Genomic DNA, 10,453 nt, shown 5'->3' on the forward strand with positions numbered 1-10,453 from the left:
TAAAGCGTTGTAAAGAAGAATATATGAGAAACATAATCAGATTACATCACTGCTGCTTAATTTTTTATACCTACTAAGATCACTACGGAATAATCCTAACTTCATCAGAATAAAATTTTTCAATTCGCTTCTTATGCAGTTCAGGATGACTTGAAAAAAATCAAATAGTTTTTCTTAAAATTGTAAACAAACCACCAAAAACATAAATATCTGTTTCTACTTAAAAAAAAAACTCAGGAATATTATGTCAGATTTTGCATTACTACAAATTTACAAGTCCAAATCTGTTTGATTTCCTACAGAACTTGTATTGCTTTCCTAGAGATTTTCTCTAAATTGTAAAGGACACTTTTAAAAGTAAAAAATTATTTAATGTTAAGACTCTAAAAGCCGTCAACAACAAGAAAAACAAGACTTCTTTCTCCATTTTGATAACACAATTATCTGACTCGGTAAAACTTGCAGTTTGTAGTCCATCTGTAGTAGACATTTTAATGCAAAGTTAAAACAATAAGCCACCAAGATACACACGTGTTTCAGATGTCTTCATGCAGCAATAGAAAAAAAAGTCCCTGTTTTTGATTCTTTTCATGCAACCTTTGGAGACTGACATTGAAATCTGAACCTGTGCTGTTTAAAAATATAATCCAGGTGGAGCAGTAACAAAATGCAGCCCAAGTGTTCTGTATATTGTTTTTTCTGACAAATAATATCTGGATATCCAATTTGATTAACCAATCTCTTCTCAACTCTTTTTCTTTATGACACTTTATTGAAAATTTATCAGAAGTTTTATTATAAACTATGGTTCTTTATTGGCAGCTATCAGCAATAACCACTACATTCTTTACTTGGTGTTTTATTCCGTCATATCCAAAGTCAACCAAATTGTGCAAAAGCTTTTTTTCCTCAAATTTAACTGTTCGATGCTTCAGTCTGGCACTACTGAACATGGATGTATTCAAAGGGGTCAGCTGTCAGTATTCTGACAGTATCTTTCCAGATACTTCATTTAAGCTGCTGTTATCCAAATCTTTTCTGTCTGATAAACAGAACAGAAATAAATGATGGCTTATTTTTTATTTCATAGTATAAGTCAAAAATTTTGTATGCATTCATGCATCTTTTGGTGATCATTAGTAATCTCCTATACATTTCCATAAATATTTAATTTCACGCAGAGCAAACTACACTCCCTGAACAGGTATTAAAATATTCAGACTTTATTTTATGCAATACATGAATTTTCTGTATTGTATAAGCAAGATATTGTACTGTACTTCATTTTCCCCAGAAGTTATTTGTGAAGACGGTGAGGCTGTTTTAAATTTTAGGGTGGCAACATTTGTCATGAGCCTTCCTATAAAAACCTTGAGGGGTCTAAATAATGGCCTCTGGAGATTTCAATCTTTTTTCTCTGCTACAGTTTAATACTGCAGATTTTTATTCTAAGGAAGTATCTCACAGGGCCTCTCAGAAATTGAATATGAAAATCCACCCTCCCAGAAAAAAAAATCAGTGTTTAAAGCTTTTCTTTGGAATTGCAGGAAGCTGTAATAGAAAAATCAAGCTGAACATCTGCTATTTCACATCCCTCTGCCTGAATTAAAAAAGTAGGATACAACTACTAATGTTGGTGCAACACATTCACCAACAGAAAATTGAATCTTAGCAGTAACTTATCTTTTGATGAAGACAATGTTACCATGAAGTATGATCTGTGATCCTTAGATGAAGGCAAACCTTTTGTTTAAGGGTTCAATTTTTTCAGAAGATAGCCTAGAAAAAAAAAATCCACCTTAAACATGATCATCCTCTCACATCCAAAATTAATCTGAATCTTTGGATTTAGCTTAGCATTGATAAACCTTTTCTAAAAAGTTTAACTTCTTGTGCAACAAACTAATATATTCATTATACATTCATTAAAATTCTCAAGATACATGGATTTACTGAAGTGAATATATTGCCCTATACTTCACGTATTTGATCCAACCTAGATATATGACATAATGAATACTTGGATCTAACTATGATAGCCAACATACAAAGTAATTAATCATCAATAGACAAGGCATTTCAAAAATTTCACTGCTGACATCCTGAAAAATAGGACAGGATGTCTGCAAGACAGACATTAAGAAGATATAAAACAGTTTGGAAATTTGTAGAAATATAAAGAAAACTGAAACACACAGCTTACAATGTTTTTATGTGACAAGCAGTTCAAAATAAACACAGGAAAAAAAGAACATCAGGAAGAGTGATTTCAGACTCATTGTTCTAAATGATGTAAAATGAGCTACAATTTATTTTTGTGGCAAAGTACTGTACTCAAGTTTGATAGCAGAATATATATCCTCTTTTTGAAAAATTCAACAGATTTCTAACACTCTCCACTACTATTAACATGTTAGTTAAAAATGGTTTCATTTTTAATTATCTATGCTGACAGGAGGAAAAGACACTATTTCCTACTTAGCATCTAGTGTAATAGTGAGGGAAAAATTGGAAAAACTATAAAAATAATCCTACTAGACTTCAGTAGAGAATGGATCTCACACAGGAGCATCCCTCATAATCCCAGGACTCTCAAGCGAGGTCTTGGAAACTTTCCAAAGTTAGCTACTAATTTTGATCTCCTTAACGTTGGCAGCATCCTATGTCCTAGTTTAGCAGAGCAGAAAAAGTCTTTTCTAATGAGGAAACATAACATGCAAAGACAAAAGACTCAATGCAGTGAAGCACACAAAGGAAATCCATGCCATTTAATTTTATTGTGCTGTGTTGGTTGCCTCCTTAATGTGAGTTTGTAGCCGATAAACTGTGAGCATTTTTAGATGTATTATTTAGGTCAGTTCTTCAGGTGAAAGCAGGGCATGTTTGGAGCAGCAAAGCTCACTTTTACACTGTTCAGAGACCTGCCTATCTGAAAAAGAATGAAACTTGTTTGGCTACAAACTTTTTGTTTTACGACTTACACAGTACACTCAGTGGGAGGCTAGGACTTCATTTCGGATCTTAGAGGATGCAAGCTAAAGCCCTCAAGGACAAGATGTAACATAAAGTCTTTGTGAAGGGTACAACCAGCACAAATTCTTAAAGTGCACATGACAAATTCAAATCTTCTACCACCCAGCATTTTGTTACTAAAAAGAAGTCTTAGTCCTCATTCTGCAGATAAACCTTTGAAATTAATAAAGTTTTACTGATGGAGACAACCAAAATGAAAAACTCAGTGATGCGAACTGTGTCCTGCTTAAGCCTGAGTGCAGTCTTAACTCGGAAGTCCATCACTGTCAACTTTAGTTATTTAACCACGGATCACTTGGTGGATACATAGCGTATGAAATGACAATGAAACAGACTCAGATGGGAACTGGAGAGGCTGCTGGGGAGAAAATGCAGAGAAAAATCAGGAAGGTGTGCTATAAAACTACTACCAATGACAGGAATAAAAAAATTTCTTCATACCTAGTATTAAGACACATGGCATAGATATATGGCTTTGCTTTGTATTTGTAGCCAAAACTGCTGATAACACACCCGTGTTTTGGCTATTGCTGAACAGTACTTTCTTCCTTCAAATGCTTCCTTTCTCCTTCACATAAGCTGGAGCTGGGGCTTGAGGCTGGGAGCTGATAGAGTCAAGACAGGTGATCCATACCACAGCACTCAGCAATAGATCCTCAGGGAGGTGCAGAGGAAGGGTGGATGTCTGTGATTATGATATTTCTCTGTGCAAGCAACATGTGCTTAGGTTCTGCTTCCCTGGAACTGGTTGGACAACTGCTGATGAGAAAAGCAAATAAAGTCCTCTTTTTGTTCTGCTTGCACACAGAGCTTTTACTTTCCCTGTTAAACTGTCTTGATCCACGAGTGTTCTCATCTTCTTCTATTTCCCATCCAAACCTGCAAGAGAGAGGACTGAGTGAGGGGCTGGGTGGGTGTTCAGCTGCTGGCTGGGCAGCCCATCACAGCCCTTAAGGTAGAGAGCAGATATTACTAAGTAAGTGTTTAATTATTCTCTCAAAGACTGTATCTTGTCAGGAATAAAGAGGCATATATAAATAATTTTATTTTAAAAATCCAGGAAAAATCTTTTGGGAATACAGTAATTACCTCTGCTCTCCCAGAGTATATCTGTTTTAACTTCAGTTTTCAGTGCAGCAAAAGAAATGTATGTTACCATGAGTAATTATGCTTACAGACAGCTAGTGTTAAGTGTGAATCCATTTAACCCACTTGACAAAGATTATTTGCCAAATGTTCAAATAAAATTACTTATTCCAAAGTGATTTGCAACAGTTAGCCAACTCATATCTTAAAACTTGAAATCTATTACCTAAACTAGAGCCTCTCAAGCACTTCTGATAGTATTTTTAGTTTCAGATTATACTTTGTTTTTGAGCATACTAATTTATGCATACTTAACATTTCACAGATATCTTTCAAATGTAGGTAACAGCTTTGTGAAAGCATGTATCATCATTTATAGCACAATCAATTAAAAACTAGTTTACCTGCCAAATGCAACTAAATCAATAATTCAGACTGTTCCATATTACCACAATCAATGCAGCACCTTTTAATGCAGCTGAGAAAAACACTACTACATAAAATTATGATCTTTCAAATCAGAGATGATTTGTGGTTTGCACCAGGCATATACTTACATATTTATATACCTACATATTTATATACAACAGAAAATTTTTGCAGCTGGATAAGATGGTCATGCAAGAAAACAAAAACCCTCCAATATTTGAGTTTTTCATCATTTTTATCCCTTAAAACACCCCATGATTCCTAGTGCTCCAGATGAAGTACCTACACCGTACTTAGTACTCTCAAAGAAAAAATTGCCTGGAAAATGTGACATGCTTAGTTTTGCATTAATTCAAAATCAAATTTGAATTAGGATACCTATTGGTCTTATCTCACAGTCCCTGGTCTGCTAGTGTTCTAGCCTCACCATAGCATGTTATTTTTCTCACACAAATCTCTAAAACCTTTTTCTCCCACTGTAACCTCACTGAACTATCTAACCACTGGTCTCCATAGTACCTATTTCAGAGACAGTGAGTAAAGTATACACTATTTATTTCTAATTTTGTTAAGTAAATTCAGGTCATCATATGCTTCTCCATACACACAATATTTTTGAGCGCTTAATTTTTGTTTTACTTCATCTGATCTTCACCATTCTAGCTGGTTGTTCTCTCCCACTGAATAATTACTGAAAGTAAACTGCATGCCCTTGAGGCAGGGATTATTGAGTTCACCTACACTGAAAAAGCACCTAACACTTCTGAAGTTCTCTGAAATAAATAAAGATGCTAGAATACTCTACCACCTAAAGCTTTCATTGTCAATGCTGCAAATTACTTCTACATAAAAGCTACTAAACAAAATGTTGCTTACAAAGCAAATGTTTAGTATGAACTTAGCAATATTTAAAACAAACGGTGTTGCAGTTTTTATGGGGAGCTCTTATGGTTTTTATGCTCTTAGACACTATCACTGTGTATTTAGTGTTACTGTACACTATACACTGGTACACTTCTATATTTAACATCATTCCTGTCCTTCCAGTATGTGATGCTCTTCCTTCCAATTTTTCACTAATGAAAGCAATCTCATGTACCTCAAAAAGTAATATAATGTATAGGCTGCAAATAACCTGTGATGATGGCTTTTCCAAAACAACTCTACCACAAAAAAGAATATGAAATGGTTTTTATATGCTTTGTAAGGACTGTTTAAGGCTGTATGATGAAACTCCTCCTCATGGCAACAATGAATCAAGCAAAAAAATGAGCCTTCAAGTACTGGCATGCCTTTTGCTTTCATTTATGTAATTATTGGTACCGATATATTTGGCATAATTATAATATGCCATTATTGCTAGAGCAATACTCTATGGCAACTCTGCAGCATAGAAGTAAGTTTGCTGTATAGTTTTTGCTCATTTAACAATGTGTTTACTGCAATGGACCATACTTCCAAAATTTTTTATTCCTAAGAAAAAAAAAATCAGGGCAAACACTCTCATTGCCTGACAGAATACGTGAGTACAGCATGCTAATATGAAATATAATTATTAATGAGGCAGTGAAATACGTTAAGCTGTGCTAGTCTACCCGACCTGGAGTATGGTGTTCAGCTTTGGGGTCCCCAGCATAAGAAGGACATGGATCTGCTGGAGCAATTCCAGAGAAGAGTCACTTATGATGATCATAAGGCTGGAGCACCTCTCCTTTTAGGACAAGCTGAGAGAGCTGGAGTTCAACCCGGGGAAGACAATGTTCCAGGAGACCTTATAGCACCTAATGAGGGTCTACAAGAAAGAGGGAGAGGCACATTTTACAAGTGCATGTAGTGATAGGACAAGGGGGGAACAGCTTTAAATTGAAAGAGGATAGATTAAGATTAGATATTTGGCAGAAACTGTTTACTGTGGGGGTGGTGAGGCACTGGAACAGGTTGCCCAGAGAAGCTGTGGCTGCCCCATCCCTGGAAGCGTTCAAGGCCAGGTTGGATGGGGTTCTGAGCAACCTGGTCTATCGGAAGGTGCCACAGCCCATGGCAAAGGGTTTGGAAACATATGATCATTAAGGTCTCTTCCAAGCCCAAGCATTCTATGATTCTATGATGATCCACAGAACACAGTCTCTTTTTCAGAGTGTGTTTTTAATTTTCAGAAATTCAGACGTGACATTAAAAATTTTCTACAGAGACAAAATTAAAATGCCACTGGACTTTTAGGTCATTTAAGTTCTCTAAAATATGGCTGGACAATTTTTCTGCTATCAGATGATAAAAATATAATTACTTCTGTCATTTAGATTCAGTTTTAAAAATACTTGTAGAGAGTAGTTAATTCTGTAGTTAACATGCTTATGATGTACTGTCAGGTCCACTCTGGCCAAATTTAGTACAAAAGCAAGGAACAAAACACAAGAGTAAAAAACTGTCTTCCCTAGAATCAACAGAGGACTAAATTCAATCTTAGAGTACATTTTCAGATTTTGGTTATCCAATATCATCAGCATGCAGGTCACCTAGGCACAACTACTAGGTAGGATGCTCCTTTTCATTGTTCTTGCATTACTGAGGGGAAATTAAAATGTGGCCCCCTTTGCCTCCACCTCAAATTAGATATGTAAGTTTCTTAGGTCAGAACAACTAACAATTTAAGTATGGATTATTACATTGTCTCAGTCTGATGAGACTGGAATGTTTGCTAAAGAGGATGAGTTATGAGATAGACCAAACTTCTCTCTCTCAGCAATTGTAAATTCAAAATTAAGGGGCTTTAATCGAGGAAGTGTGGAAAAAACAGAAGAAATAACAACCCTTTATTAAAAGATATATGTATGTTGGCAAGAACAGTAACAGAACACACAAAAAAACTAGGCAATAGTCCTGTACACAAAAAGTCCCCTTCAAACAAAAGAAAAACTCTGAATACTTCTCTGTCCTTTAGTGCAGTTCTAATCACGGTTGGCGGGGGCGCTGTTGGGTCACTGGAGGTGCAGAGCCTGCAGTACCCTGTGTTGGCCTGCAGGGGGCGCTGTCGGGCTCTGGCGGTCACCGCGCGGGGAGAGGGGTCTGGGGGGTGGTCTCGGGTTGCGGGAGAAGCCGAAAAAGAAAATGGGGACCCTTCCCCCAGTGGAAGAAAAGGGGAAAAGGAAAGCAGTCCACCCCCACGGAACTCACTGTTGTTCCCAGGTGACGGTGTCTCAAGGCTCCTCTTCTCTCTCCCTCAGCGGGCACAGAGCTCTCCGATGAAAACACAGTAGGCTCTGGCTGGAGTCACAAGGCAGTGTGCAAAGCCAGCTGAGATCAGTGATCGGCTTCACCAGGAAGAGAAGCCAGAAAAGCCTGGCTTCCAGGCTTTTTTCTTCAAAGAATGCCTGCACACAGACTCTGTATCCATTCAAGAGAGAGAACTCAGCAGTCTGCCCCTCTCCCCTCCAAGCAGAGCCAGCCACCCCCTCCCAAAACTCCTCCCTTCTCCCCCCAGTCTCTGATGGGGCATCAGCTAGGAATGCGGTCCAGCCAGCTAGACCCTTTGTAAGGCTAATTGACCCCTTCCCCCTTTCCATTCAAACTCCTTCTTTCCTACAGTGGGGGAGGGGCAGGAGGAAGAAAAATTCCACTCTTAAATTTACAACCTATAACATACATACATTAAATACGTAAGACTACATAAGCTCAAAAGCAGATACAAAAGTCCATCTTCAAAATTTATGGAGATAAAAGCTGGATCAGTTTTTATATTCACACTAGGAAGTCAGGGTATCAATACATGGTGATTATGCTCTAGCCCTCAACTTAATTCTATCTGCAGCAAATCAGTTCTTGATAATGTCTCAGACATTTCCACCTAGAGTAATTACATTTTTATAGCCATCATAAGAAACATCCATCAAGTGAAAATGATTTGCTGGTAGGAAACAGTCTGACTGCAAACAACCAAAAGTCTAACACAAGAACATTTTCCAGCAGGATTGTTAGACTATGGAACAAACTAATAGTTAGCAAAAATCATAAGTATAAAGCCATGTTTTCATGTTATACCTCATCTGATCTATCAGCTAACATTTGTTTACCTCCAATCACACAGTTTCAACTATACTCTTATGCTGGCTACAGTAAACTAGTGAACCCAGCATGACCTGACATGGCACAAAAAACCAACAGAGAGGTATTTAGTTTTAGTCTTTTTTCCTCTCTGAATCAGGGCACTGTGTAGTCAGATGAGACAAGAGAAGTAGACAGTTCTGGTCAGAACTGTATGTGGATGCCACCAACTGTGTTGCCTACTCACACTATCATTTAAACTAAAAAGGTAATCAGATACTGGCATATTTTGGCACTGCCAAGTGGTTCTGTCTATGTCAGTATTTTTAACAAAGAACTGCAAATTGCCCAGAACATAATTCATAAAACTAAATTGCAATAGCATATCACTGACACTGTGAGTCATATACATTTCCTTGATGTTCACATTTGGCAAAAGCAAAACATAATTCCTGAAAAGTTCTGATTCAGTCACAAATGCACTGTGCCCATCCACAGTTATGACAGGCTGGTGCTGTTCAGAGAGTCACTAGTAGGAACCCTGCAGACGGACACATAATTCATACCTTCTTTTATTTGTTTTGTTATTTGTTACGCCAAAAATCTAGTTTCATTTGTAAGCTTTCCAAAAGGACTATCCCATAAACTAGCAGGTACCTTGAACTTCTAGTGATCTTCTAGAAGAATGTCTCATAAAAGATGCATCTCGCACTAACAGGCTCTAAATCAGGAAAGGTGAGCTATTGGTATTGATAAAAAGTTTGCACTCTGCACAATTTTTTGTTGAAACAAAAATTTAAACAGAGCACTGGGTTTTTCTGAATAAATTTGACACTAACCACAAAAAATTTCATAAATACAAAGAATTTAAACGTTATTGCTCTACACTAAGTTAGGGAGGTGGGTCCTTAGAACAACTCCTTAGATCAGAGATAAAAAATGGATGAAGTTCTTTGGCAAATGATGGAAATGGCAGCACTTTGTTTTCTACTAATATGTCTTACCTTACTTCTTTCTTAAAAGTAAAAACACTGAGCCAAATGAATAAAAGGTGCTCTCCATCTTGTGTGTTTCACGTATACTCACAAGTCCTGATCTCTTACTTCAACATTCAAATACATATGAGTTGACAGTCACCACTCTGTCTCTGTTTTCCACTTAGACTGTACTTGTGTCATAGTCTCCTGGGAGTCTGATCTGTTTCCCCCCACTCCCTTTTCTTCTCTCTAATCCAGCTTCAAAACAAAGAACAGGAGGAGCAGGGAAGCTATGTGCATTTGCACTCCAACTCCACTACCCTTTGTTCTTTCAACCTCCATCTGCAACCCAATCCAACATAGTGGGAGCATAACAAGAGACAACTGCAAAAAACCCCCTGTATTTACTTTCTTAGGCTAAGTGGTCTCACTCTTAGAATTGTGATGCATGGTTTCTCAATCACCTTCCAGGCAGCTCTGTCTGTGCCAGGTTTCCTCCCTCTGCACACATAAAGGACCCCTTACAGACTACTATCTGAGACACAAAGGAGAGCAGAAGGTGACATGAGCTATGTTTGGGCCATAGTTCACTAGTTGAGGGGTCTTGCTGCAGAGTTCAATACCTATGTTACTAAAATATACCTTTTCAGTTCATGTTCCATACATCATGTATATGGCTAGGAAAATACTGGCAGGCTTTTTTAGAGTAACCAGCTTGAGGTATAAGAATTATTTTCTTCCACTGTGCTCAAAATCGCACTTTCTGTCTGCTTTTCCTGAAGAATTGCTTGAAAAATTGAGCTCTCCCCACAATAAAAGATGACAAGAACCACACTGCATGCAAAAAAAAAAAGCAAGTCTGTTGCCATAGAACATTCACACCCATA

The 10,453-nt window shown here is 37.4% G+C and overlaps 1 long non-coding RNA gene across 1 annotated transcript; it reads right to left on the minus strand.

Moving 5' to 3' along the window:
- Positions 1-1,790: 1,790 nt before the first annotated feature.
- On the minus strand, positions 1,791-7,933 carry LOC127471439 (uncharacterized). The gene is made up of 3 exons (XR_007904648.1): positions 7,723-7,933; positions 6,149-6,340; positions 1,791-3,912 (listed from the first exon to the last, which is right to left on the minus strand). It is a non-coding gene; the product is annotated as an uncharacterized LOC127471439 (long non-coding RNA).
- Between the last annotated feature and the right edge of the window lie 2,520 nt (positions 7,934-10,453).

The sequence above is a fragment of the Manacus candei genome, unplaced genomic scaffold (assembly GCF_025592945.1).
Source record: "Manacus candei isolate 608988 ecotype Guabito, Panama unplaced genomic scaffold, ASM2559294v1 h1tg000024l, whole genome shotgun sequence".
Lineage (NCBI taxonomy): Eukaryota > Metazoa > Chordata > Aves > Passeriformes > Pipridae > Manacus > Manacus candei.